Source organism: Diabrotica undecimpunctata, chromosome 5, assembly GCF_040954645.1.
Source record: "Diabrotica undecimpunctata isolate CICGRU chromosome 5, icDiaUnde3, whole genome shotgun sequence".
Classification (NCBI taxonomy): Eukaryota; Metazoa; Arthropoda; class Insecta; order Coleoptera; family Chrysomelidae; genus Diabrotica; species Diabrotica undecimpunctata.
The window spans coordinates 18,925,562-18,938,305 of NC_092807.1; positions in this window are offsets into that span (position 1 = coordinate 18,925,562).

Below are 12,744 nucleotides of genomic sequence, written 5' to 3' on the forward strand. Positions count from 1 at the left end.
TAGATAGAGCCAGGAAAGTTCCACGAATCTGTTTTTTTTATATCTTTGAGTGGGGAGAATTTTGAGAATTTATAATGGGTTTTACCCATTTAACGTATTATCGTTTTTATGTGCAAAAATCTACGAATGTTCAAATCTGTTTCGACTCATAGTATTGCTAACTAGATGTGAGTGAGAGTCCTCTCGCCATTCCTAATACATTCTCCTAGAAGGCAATGGGTGGTATCAAAGTATTTATATAAATCATCAACGGACAAAGAGAAAGGGCAAAATTTTTGTGAAGCAAACTTTACCGTTTCTTTGCAAAGACAGTCCATGAATTTTCATCAAAAAATAATTTAAACACATCGATTGGCTAAATTTTGTTTCCATTCGTTTAGTATATGGGGTTCCATATTGTTTTTGAAAATATCATTTATGGCGTTTATATATTTTTTTTCTGTTTTCAGAATCTTGTGAAATTTCTGCAGCATCCCTTTTTCTTTTGTTACCTGCTTCGTAAGTTTTAGTCACAGTTATATTTGACAGCACTGATTTCTCAATTGCTGTATTTTTTCGAGAAACAGCTGTAATATCCTTGCTGTTTCAGCTTTGAGATAGTGTACCTTGGCCAATACTTTGAAAAGTGTAATTGAACTGGTCTTCCTTATTAATTCCGGCATCATCTCTGTCAGAATTATTTCCGTCATTTGGATAATGCAACGTGAGTTGAGCTTCGTTACAATGGTCGATTTCCTGAGCCAAAATATCGTCATCTTTTAAACTTTCGTATATTTTTAACAATTCCTCTGTATCTTTGGAATTATAAGGATCATATGTTTTGTCATTTTTTTCTAAAACAGAAACAATATTGATTAGTTACCACGATTGCTTAGCGTATTATAGAATCAAAGACCTTCAAAATACTCATGAGTATAAATTTCAATACTATTTATATCACTATTTAATATTTAGAAACCTTACTAGTTGAACACTACAAAAGATTTTTCAAAATAAATCCTACAAACCCTTCTAAAATGCAACCGGTGAACTATAATAAAACCTAAGAAAACTTAGCACAAAACTAATCACCCTTTACCGAAAAGCGGTTATAAATTTCTAACATTATGATAAACAATTACCTTCATCTACTCTGTAACCTATATTGGGAAAACAACTAATGTTTACCATTTTTCTGACTAGTAGATGGCGAAATATGTAGCAATGGACATTAATGGGTTAAGTCACATCAATATCTCTCAATATCTAAGTAGAGCATAGAGCACTAGCTAAGCACTTTATGTGCGTTAAAATTGTCACTTCTAACGTCAATCTGACGCACTCACTTTTGTGTACGTGATAGATGTCAAAATGAGACATTACGTAATGGTAAAGACACTTGAAAGCAGCATGAGACACTTGCATAATGCTAAAAAATTTATTTGTCCCCATATAAACCAATGTAAAATATCATCAAAAAGTACAACTGTTTGTGCAAAAACTGAGTAAACTTGTGTCCACGTCAAACTGTCAAAATATGCCATTAGAATTGTGACTTGTAAGGTTAATCTGGCGTACGTAATATTGTGTACGTGGTAGACGTTAAAAGGCGTAACGTCAAGGTCAATAGTCAAAGTACGCTAAAGTACATACTACTATACTACTATACTATTTGGATTTCGGTGAAACGCGCCGTTGAGTCTTATCTGTCATCTCGTCCATAATTAATCTTTAAGTTTGTGCTGGCCGTCTTCCTTTTCTTTTTCATTTGTGATTCCACCAGTATTTGCAAGTCAGGAGCTATTTTTGCGTGTATGGCCGATCCAACCCCTCTTTTTGGACTTTATTTCATTCTCTATCGTCTCTTTTGTTAGGTAAGGTGTAGAAGATCTTCGTTTTTGATAGTGTTTAGCCACAAAATACGGACCCTTCTTTGTAGGTATTCGTTAACAAATACCTGCAGTTTATCTATAAGTTTTTTTGTCACTTTCCAGGTTTCACGGGCGTAGAATAGAACGGAGTTGTCGTTCGACTGGAATATGTAGATGCTGAATTCATGCGGAGTTTTTAGTATTCTCATACGAAAATCATCTTCCGAGCCTCTGCTTTCTGATATGACATTTCCAAGATATGTAATTACAATCTGTAAGTTGTTAATTGTAAATAGTAAGATATTTCGTACATTGAATCTCATGAGTTTGGTGATATTAATATTTAGTTTCAAATCTAGTTTATTTGCTTCAGTGGAAAGTGTTGATAAATGGTCAGTCACACCTTAGACCCTCTGCTCTAAGGGGCAGATATCACCAGCAAATTTTAGATTCTTTAGGCGTGAGGTTAATGTCTATTGAATGCCTCTTGTGTCTAGAAGCGTCTAGTTTGGAGAAAACGTAGTCTATAGCTATATTGAAAAGAAACGGAGAAAGCACATATCCCTGTCTCACTCCAGTAAAAACATTGAATTTTTCACTATTGATTCCATTGTGTATCACCCTGCATTTGGCCTCAGTGTATAGTAACTTTATAATAAAAGTTATTTTTTTGGGATGCTTTTTGGCTCCAGAATTTTCCACATAGAAGCATGTGATAAGCTGTTAAAGGCCCGCTCGAAATCGACAAAAACTAAGTGTAAGGGTGTGTTCCATACCACCGATTGTTCCATTATTACCCTCACAGTATTGATGTGGTCTATGCAAGAGGATTCTGGTCTAAAACCTACTTTTTACCTAACCTACTTGATTGGCCCGAAATTCAACTTAGTTTGATTAATCTTTTGAGTATGATGGTCGTAAGAATTTAATTTATAACGGTAAGCAAGGTTATTCTTCTTCATTTTCTGCAGAGTATAAGGTTGTCCTTTTTAGCAAGTTTGATCATGGTATTTTCTTTCTAGCCTGCTGGAATCCGGTTTGTTTCCCCACACATATCTGATTATGGGAAGCAGAAGTTCAGCAGTTAGTAGAGGATTAGATTTTATAAATTCGGCAGCAATATTTTCGGTTCCCAACGACTTATTGTTTCTTAAAAATGGCATATGCAAGGTATATGCAAGTCTATATTTTTCGAGTCTTCGACAATTTTATCTACATTATCTCTGGAAGTACCCAGCGTCTCCTGGAAATGCTCCTTCCATCTTTCTACTTAGTCATCTGTTGTTGCAAATAATTCCCCTGTATTGGATCTCACTATTGGGCTCGTTTTTTGTGAGTCGTCTAGTAGTTTTCTCTTAGAGTATCTCTTTTTAGTTTTACCCTGTTTCTTCTTGCCAAAATATTTCGACATTCTTCATCGAACCTGTCTTGCCGTCTTTTTATATGCTCTTTTCGTATACACTTTTCCGCTGCTACCGACATGGCTGTCTGTATGGTCCGCCACTCTTCATCTATATCCTGTTTGACTTGATTCTCTAGTTTTTTTTTATTTCTTTCTCTAGTCTGTTTATAACCTGCTTTTCTTGAAGGCACCCTAATTGGTAATTTAATCTATCTCTAACAGGTTTTGGTATTATTAGTAGTTCTTGTTTCAGTTTTGCTATTATTAGTGTATGGTCAATGTTGGTATCTGCTCGTTTGTAACTCCTGCAATCGATCATTGCCTTATCATGTTTGCTTTCAGTTAGGACATGATCTATCTGATTTTTTATTTTTTCATCGGGAGAAGTCCATGCTACCTTATGAATGTCTTTGTGATCAAACCTTGTGCTAGCTATCTTTATTTTGTTCTCTGTAGCAAATTCTATTAACTTTTTCCTGTTTTCATTATTTTGATTCCTTATGTAAACTTCGTCCCCCTGTTATTCTTCTATATATTTCCTCTTTTCCAACTTTCGCATTCATGTCACCAATGATTATCTTTAAATTAAATAGCTACCTAAGAGTGTAATAAATATCAATTTAAAAACACGATAAAACTGTTACGTAATTTGAAAAAATTAAGGTTTTTGGTCTATTTTACACAAAAATTAGTCTAAATGTGAATTTATCTCAGAAACTGACGTTTTATATTGTTTATTAACTTCTTTAGATAGAGCCTTAAAAAACACAATACAATAAAGTATTTTTACAATTTGTTGTACTCTGTAGATAATGTTTGTGTACCCTATATAATAAAAATTTGTCACCAATACGATACAATATATAGTACTCTTTTTAATGTAGTTTTTTTTCTTCAGTTTTGAATGTGTGCCATCTAGAGGGCCGTAAGTGTTACCTCCCATGCCAGAGGCGCTTAGGCGCACACACAGCCTGTTTCGTGAAACTCGAAGGCATTGAAGCGGAATTTTAGGTCTCTGCATTCACTTAAATATCACTTACTAGTGCCTTTAGGTTTTTTTAAATGTAAATGTACATTTCAATAACGTGAAATATACGCAGTTATTTCCCATGACCTTACTAGTGTCATTCCATGAATGTGATTATGCGTTATACATTGTAAAAAGCAATTTTTTTAGAAAAAATATCACTTAGTAATATTACAAGTTTATCAAATAATATATTTAATAAAAAAATAGGCTTATATGAAATATAAAAAAACACAATAAGTTTAAGTAGGGTTCATGTAGCACGAGTCCGAAAAAAAGAGACCATCTTCCATCATCTTTGAAAACACTGTCAACTTAATATTAAAACTAGAAAATTATTATTATTAACATATACATATATATATATATATATATATATATATATATATATATATATATATATATTGATATGATTGGTGTTTAAAGAAAATAATTTATAAGTTATATACTAGATAATTTTAGATATAACAAGTATTTGGTTATTTTAAGAAGTTATATACTAGAGAATTTAATAAAAATATATTTATGTGAGGGCATTTTTAAGAAATAAGCATATAAAAAGTATTTTTTTAGTAATTATGATGTTGTAGATATATTTAAGTGAGCCATGTGACTAGGCAACCAGATATACATACTCTGAAGTGACGTTTAAGAATAATTACGAATATAAAGTGGGGTTATAATGATAATATGTTGTTTAAAATGTGTAATTTATTAAATTAAAATGTTTAATTTATATAAGTTACTGATTTAAATGTATACTCTGATCTGAAAAGCCTAAATGCCAACAAAATTCTCGATAGATAAGTAAGGAATTCTCTAGATCACCGGAGATGGCTTTGTATGCGAAATGGTTTGTTCCAGAAAATTCAGACATGTATTTAATAGAACAAATGGAACATGATTTCTTACCAGATGGTTCTGGAACATCCAAAAAGATATAAATACCCGGTGATTTGGATTCAAGAAGTCAGTCAGTCAAGCAGTTTAGTAAGAAAGTCCGTCCAGTCCATTCAATTAGTCAATCAGTTACAAATAGTCCAATTGTTTAATATAGTGAGTTAAATGAAGATTAAAAATTATGCATATATTTTAATGCATATTTATAATTATACACAAATAATTATTAAAGATTAAAAAAGTATATTAGAAGAATATTGGAAGAAATTAAAATTATATTATGATTGGAGATTAGTATAAATCAACTTATAATAATTGGATATTGGTATATTGAAAAGAAGAATAAATATAAATGCTGTTTTGCTGGTTTGCTTGGTGATTTATAAATGCTGGTGAAGAAAAATATATCTTAAATTGGTAAAAGCTGATAATTGAAAAAAGTAATTTCACAAAAACAAGGATATCTGAAGCTGAGAAGAAGACATTTGAGTGGTGATTATAATCTATATAGTGGAAAACAGTTCATTTAGGCATTCAGTGAAAGAAAGGTACAAAATTTTGTTAATATAATTTAGTTAGTGTCATAACAATTTCAATTTTGAAGATAGTTTGTATAAATTTTACATTGTCTAGAGAATTTAATTAGTTTCATAAGAACTTCAAATTAAAGATAGTTCATTTTAACTTTACATTGGCTAGGTTAGATATATATGTGTGTTTCATAATAGTTATAATAAAGGTAATTTAAAAAAGTACTTACAAACTAATTCTTTGAGAACCGCGATAAGAACCCTATATATTATATTATTAAAAATACTCATTGCTCATCATTCACAAACAACACATCATAACAATTTGGCGCCCAACGCGGTGGCTCTCTATTTAAAAGAATTAGTTTGGGAAGATAAGTGCTCTCATATAACTAAATTAATTTTCATTAGAAAGCAAAAATTATAGATTTTATTTTTAATTATATTTGAACAAGTAAAGTCTCAAAATGTCTCAAGGAAAGAAAGGTACAAGAAGCAAAAAGAATGAAGAAAATGTTGAAGTAGAAACACAACCTGTACAAGAGGAGATTTTAGTTCAAGCTCTACAAGATACTGCAGAAATGAATCCAGAAAGAGAGGAAAATGTCAATATGGCAGCTTTGATGTCATTAATGATGCAAACAAACAATACATCATAACAATATATATATATATATATATATATATATATATATATATATATATATATATGAAAATTACTGAGTTCTCGGGAAGAACCGCGTTGAGAATTTAAATATATATATATATATATATATATATATATATATATATATATATATATATATATATATATATATATATATATATATATATATATATATATTATTGTGATATTTAAAGTCTTGGTGCGCCAAGCAATAATTAGCTAATTAAATTTTTTTTGATTAATTAAAATTATTTAAATGATATGATTATTACTCTATCACAATTTTAATTCTTTTATCTCAGGGTTAAATTCGTGCTTCAATATCTATGCTATTACATGTGAAAGGTAAGGTCCAGAGAATACCGGAATAATAAAAAACACATATGATCTAACACTATATATTGAAATAAAAATAATGAAATAATTCACACTCAAAAGTTTTCAATAAACAAATCTCATATAAGGATTCTCAAAATTTTGTTCTCCGTACGTGAACAATCAAAATTAATGGTACAAACAATATTAATTGAAATCTCAAAATCCCAAACTATTCTAACTCTCCTAATCAAAATATTTATATCCTTTCCAAATTACGTGTAAAAATTGTGTTATCAATAAAAGAAAAAAAAACTGCAGAAACAAAATATCTCTCTCTGATGATGAGTGGTCCAAATCCTTGTTCCTTGTAGACTATATTATCTCCTCTCAACCGCTCCCTATGTAATCAGCAATCGTACAACAGATTGTTGCAAGTATATCGTCCTTAATGATCTCCTTCAAAAGCACAAATCATTCAAATTATGATAGCCTTTCTCCTCTCGATAAACTGAATCTCTCGTTGGCCCGAGTGAAAAATGACTCTTGGAATATCTTCTCTTTACGATAAACTGAATCTCTCGTTGGCCTGAACAGTGACTCTTGGAATATAAGTAGGAAAATATGACTTACAATATTTTGCTTGTTCATTGTTTGTTTTGTTTCCCGTTGGTTTTCTTCCATTTTTAGTGATGTTTCTTTTTGGTTTTTCTCTATTGTTTGTTTTGTTTCTGCCATTGTTTGTTTTGTTTCATCCATTTTCTTTGATGTTTCATTTTGGTTTTTCTCTATTGTTTGTGTCTGTATTTGCATTAGTTGTAATATTTTCTCTATTCCTGATAATTCTTTTTTCTCCTCAACTATTGTAACATTTCCTTCATTATCCGATCCTTCTTCAACAATTGTTTCCTCTTCTCTGTTATCCTCCTTCCTTTCCTGCATTTTACTTTGTCTCCTTGTGACAGACATGTTGTTACTTTTTGTTATTGTTTTTGTCCCCGCCAAATGTGAACTTTTACAACACTCTATATGTTTCAGAACACGACAATATTTCTCCCCAAATGTATTAAATTTTCACGACAAATATCAAATATGCAATCAGTAAAATTCAAATAATTCAAAATAAATATCAAATGTACGATTGGTAAAGAAAATAAAATCAAATAATTCAATAGCAGTAAATATCCACTAACTACGATCAATCAATAAATCAAATTTATATTCCCTGGAAAAATTGTCAAAATATTTTCAAATTCAAATTCCCTCAATGTTATATGTTTTTATCTCTGGATCACCTGTACTTATTCCAGATCTCTTTCCCTTCCTTCAAATGTAAAGCTGCGATATTTTCAAGCCCCACGTTTTGGAAGCCAGTTATTGTGATATTTAAAGTCTTGGTGCGCCAAGCAATAATTAGCTAATTAAATTTTTTTTGATTAATTAAAATTATTTAAATGATATGATTATTACTCTATCACAATTTTAATTCTTTTATCTCAGGGTTAAATTCGTGCTTCAATATCTATGCTATTACATGTGAAAGGTAAGGTCCAGAGAATACCGGAATAATAAAAAACACATATGATCTAACACTATATATTGAAATAAAAATAATGAAATAATTCACACTCAAAAGTTTTCAATATACAAATCTCATATAAGGATTCTCAAAATTTTGTTCTCCGTACGTGAACAATCAAAATTAATGGTACAAACAATATTAATTGAAATCTCAAAATCCCAAACTATTCTAACTCTCCTAATCAAAATATTTATATCCTTTCCAAATTACGTGTAAAAATTGTGTTATCAATAAAAGAAAAAAAAACTGCAGAAACAAAATATCTCTCTCTGATGATGAGTGGTCCAAATCCTTGTTCCTTGTAGACTATATTATCTCCTCTCAACCGCTCCCTATGTAATCAGCAATCGTACAACAGATTGTTGCAAGTATATCGTCCTTAATGATCTCCTTCAAAAGCACAAATCATTCAAATTATGATAGCCTTTCTCCTCTCGATAAACTGAATCTCTCGTTGGCCCGAGTGAAAAATGACTCTTGGAATATCTTCTCTTTACGATAAACTGAATCTCTCGTTGGCCTGAACAGTGACTCTTGGAATATAAGTAGGAAAATATGACTTACAATATTTTGCTGCTCCAGCTTCTGTCAGATACACTAACTCCACAAAAACTCACTAACATTCAACACTACTGCTTGATACTTCTCAGGAACCGCCAGAGAACAATCCTTGTTCCTCTTACAGATTTGGAAAACCAACTGATTATATCTTTTCTCTCTCCCCAATCTCGCTAAACTTTCTCCCACACACTTATCCCACCTTTTTCAATCTCCGCCAATCACAACTCGTCACAATTCCCCCATTTCTTCATTTCGATAACAAACAAATCTTTACCTATAATTATAAATTTCCTAAAACTTATTTACAAATAATATTTTTCTATAAATCTTAAAAACTAACAAAAACCTCTTTCTATAATCCCTTCTATTGTCTTTAATCACTGCATTAATGGATTTTGAAAAACCCCGTTCAATTCTTTGGCTTTCACTTAAACTTATGCGGGTCACTCAAGTATAACAAAGAAATGATTGATGTAAAGCTTACACTTTGTTTAGTACAGGAAATCCAAGGATTTAATAACTTTCCTTCTCCGAAATGTTTGTTGGATATTATCCTACTTATCTGAATTATTTTAATGTTTTTGAACTTTGAAATATTTTTAAACAAACCAATATTTTTCTCGATTTTACATATCATAACAATATATAAAGAGGGCAGAGGAGCGAGCTCTTATTTTGTCCAAAAAAAACAGAAAAATATCCTTCTAAAACTAATACCAATTATAAAGTTACAATTAAGTACATCATATAAAAATTGTGAAACAATAAATAAATAATGCGGTCCGAAAATAACACAATCCTATAAATAAAATACAGCGCTATCAAGTTTATTTTTAAAGATATTAACACTAGTTGCCGATATGGCGTCTTGATCCAAATTGTTCCAGATATTAAATAATATTCTATTTGGCAAGAAGTTCACCCTGGACCATGCAGTGGTTTGTTCCCTCTTTAATTTGTAACGATGGCCTTAACGAATCTTTTGTCTTAATTTAAAGTGAATAATGGTGTTAAGGTTCCCAAAATTATGTTTTAAAATACGGAAGGACATAATTAGGTCACCTCGAAGACGTCGCTCTGCTTAAATGCCGTAAGATGAGCCATGGATAGTCTATCTTCATAATTAGGTCTTGCACGGCCGTATGCCAGTCTTGTATCTTTACGCTGAATATTTTCAAGTAGGATTTTATCGTGACTGAGATCTGGATTCCATACCGGGCCGGCAAACTGAAGAATAGGTCGAAAGTATATTGAGTAAAGTTTACTAACACAGGTTAGATATATACGTGTAAAACATTTACGGATCAAAAACAGTTTCGAGTTTGAACGTTTACACACCGACACTATGTGATCAGAGCAATTTAAGTCACTATTAATTATCACTCCGAGATCGTTGTGGGAGGTTACCGAGTTTAAGTCCATTAATAAAGTACGGTAGTGATGGGTTAAACGCATTTTTTAATGTTAAGCGGAAGTAACCATTCTGAGGACCATTTAAATATTGCATCAAGATCTTGTTGAAGAACATGTTGGTTAATGATTGGATTCACATATAATTTCAAAGCATCAGCGTAAATGAAAAGCTTACTGGATACAATGAGCGTAATATCACTAGTGTAGATACAAAAAAGTAGCGGCCTGAGTACTGATCCTTGTAGGACTCCACTCGTGACTTGCTTATCTAGTGAGTGGTCTTGCCCAATACGAACCCTAAAGTATCTGTCGGATAGAAAATCTTGAATCCAATTGTTTAACTTTTCGTGGATACCATAGTGACCAAATTTAGCTAGTAATCGACGTTTTGAAACACAGTCGAAAGCTTTGGAGAAGTATAAGTAGACTACATCGACAGGAACAACCTTTGATAAAGCCATGCTGTTGGTGAGGGATGACATTTTATTGAAGAAGAAACTCAGACATAACTTCCAAAATAATCAATTCCATGACCTCGCCGACAATAGGAACCAGGCTGATTGGACGATAATTATTGCAATTAAGTTTATTTCCTTTCTTAAATATAGGAGTAACTGAAGCCAATTTCCAGGATAGGGGGAGAGAACCTTGATTAAAAGAAGCATTCATTATGAGAGATATAGGAATGGCTACAGATTCTGTACATTGTTTGAGGAAAAAGGAGGTGAGTCCATCTAATCCAGGTAATGAATTATTGCGTAGTTTCCATAAATGATGTTTAATTGAATCTGGTGTGAAAGATATATTATCAAAAGTTTTAGACAAATGTGGGCACATTATTTGAGAAATGGTATCGTTAAGTTCATCTGTAAAAACCTGAGAAAAAATAAGGATACACATTCCGAAGATTCGTTATTCGAAGAAAATAAAGTCCCGTCAGCTTTGTAAAATAATGGTATGGAGACTTTAGAAGATAAAGATGTGCGAATGTACCGATAAACTTTTTTACTATTACCACTTGCAATGATAGATTCTTCAAATTCTGTTCTTAACTTTAGTAACGATTGTTTGACTCGGTTAGAAAAATTACGGTGGGCGAGAAAATCATCATTATTTAGAGGTTATTCCAAAGTTTTAGTCGATTTTTGTATAGCTGCCGTTCTGTTGTATGATCAGAAATTGTTGTAATAGCAGTATGAAGAAAAGAGTCCCACATTGACGATGGATCAGAGTGATTAAGAAAAATAGATTGCCAGTTTAACTGAGATAAAACTTGAATTTACATTAAAGGAATCAGTAGTGGCATACGTTACAAAACTATTTTTGCAAAGCGATGTTAAACTAAATTGAATGTGAGCAGTAATAAGCGAGTGGACAGAAAGACCCACAGGAGAGGACACTTCAAGTGTAGAAATTAATTGAACGTCATTTGTGAAAAATAAGTCTAAAATTGAAGGATATTGTTGGTTCTAAACCTTGTAGGTTCAGTTATTAGTTGTAATAAATTTAATTTCATAATAAAGTTTTTAAACAAATTTTGGGAATTGATAGGATCAATTTTGCAAATAATGGGCCAGCTAATCTCTGGAACATTAAAATCTCCAACAACAATGAGATTTTCAAGGGATGATAATTCCTCAAGTTTGTCAATCTGAGTCAGTGCTGTATTCAGAGGTCGGTAAATGCAAACTATAATAAATATTTATAAAAGGGTTATTAGTAATAAGTAAGTGGATAATTTATGTACCGAGTACGTCTATTGTTGTATTACTGATAGAAAAAGTATTATAATTAATTCATTTTTTCTAAATAGGTGCATAGCCCTCCCCCTCGACGGGTACTCCATCTCTAAGAAATATAGTAAAATTATCAATGTTTACAATAGCATCTAGGATGGAGGAATTAAGTATCTGTTAGGAGAATAATATGAGGTTTTAAAAGTTGAACAGTAGTTATAAATTCATTAAATTTGAACCTAAGAAAGTTTATATTCGTATACATAAGAAGCCAATCCGTAAATTTTGGTGCAAAAAAATTATGAACGAAATTTGATTATCTTTGGACAGCCATTCACATACTTGATCGTAAGGTCATTTCCTCCATTATTTTTATGAGTTTCAAGCTCAGTACGAAATTCCTTTAAAAGAAATTGCTGCCTAGTTGTCTTGTCATCAATAACAGAATAAGTTTTAGTAAATTTGTTTCCAAAAGTTAATTTTTGTTACAAAAAATTTTTTGAGTGTGTTGTTCAGAACTCCTTTTCACTTTTATCATGCGGGGATAACGTTTATTTTAATTTGATTTATCAACCCTATAAAATGTAACAGGACTTTCTTGACATCCCCCCTTGTCAAAACAGAATACAACCGGCTGTCTGCGGCGATCAAACTTCAGGTCAACAATCTGCAGTCCAGACAATGGGCTGCAGCGACCTCCAGTCTTGATTACCGTGACAGCGGTAGATTCTGGCATAAATTCAAATGCCTAACCAAACAAA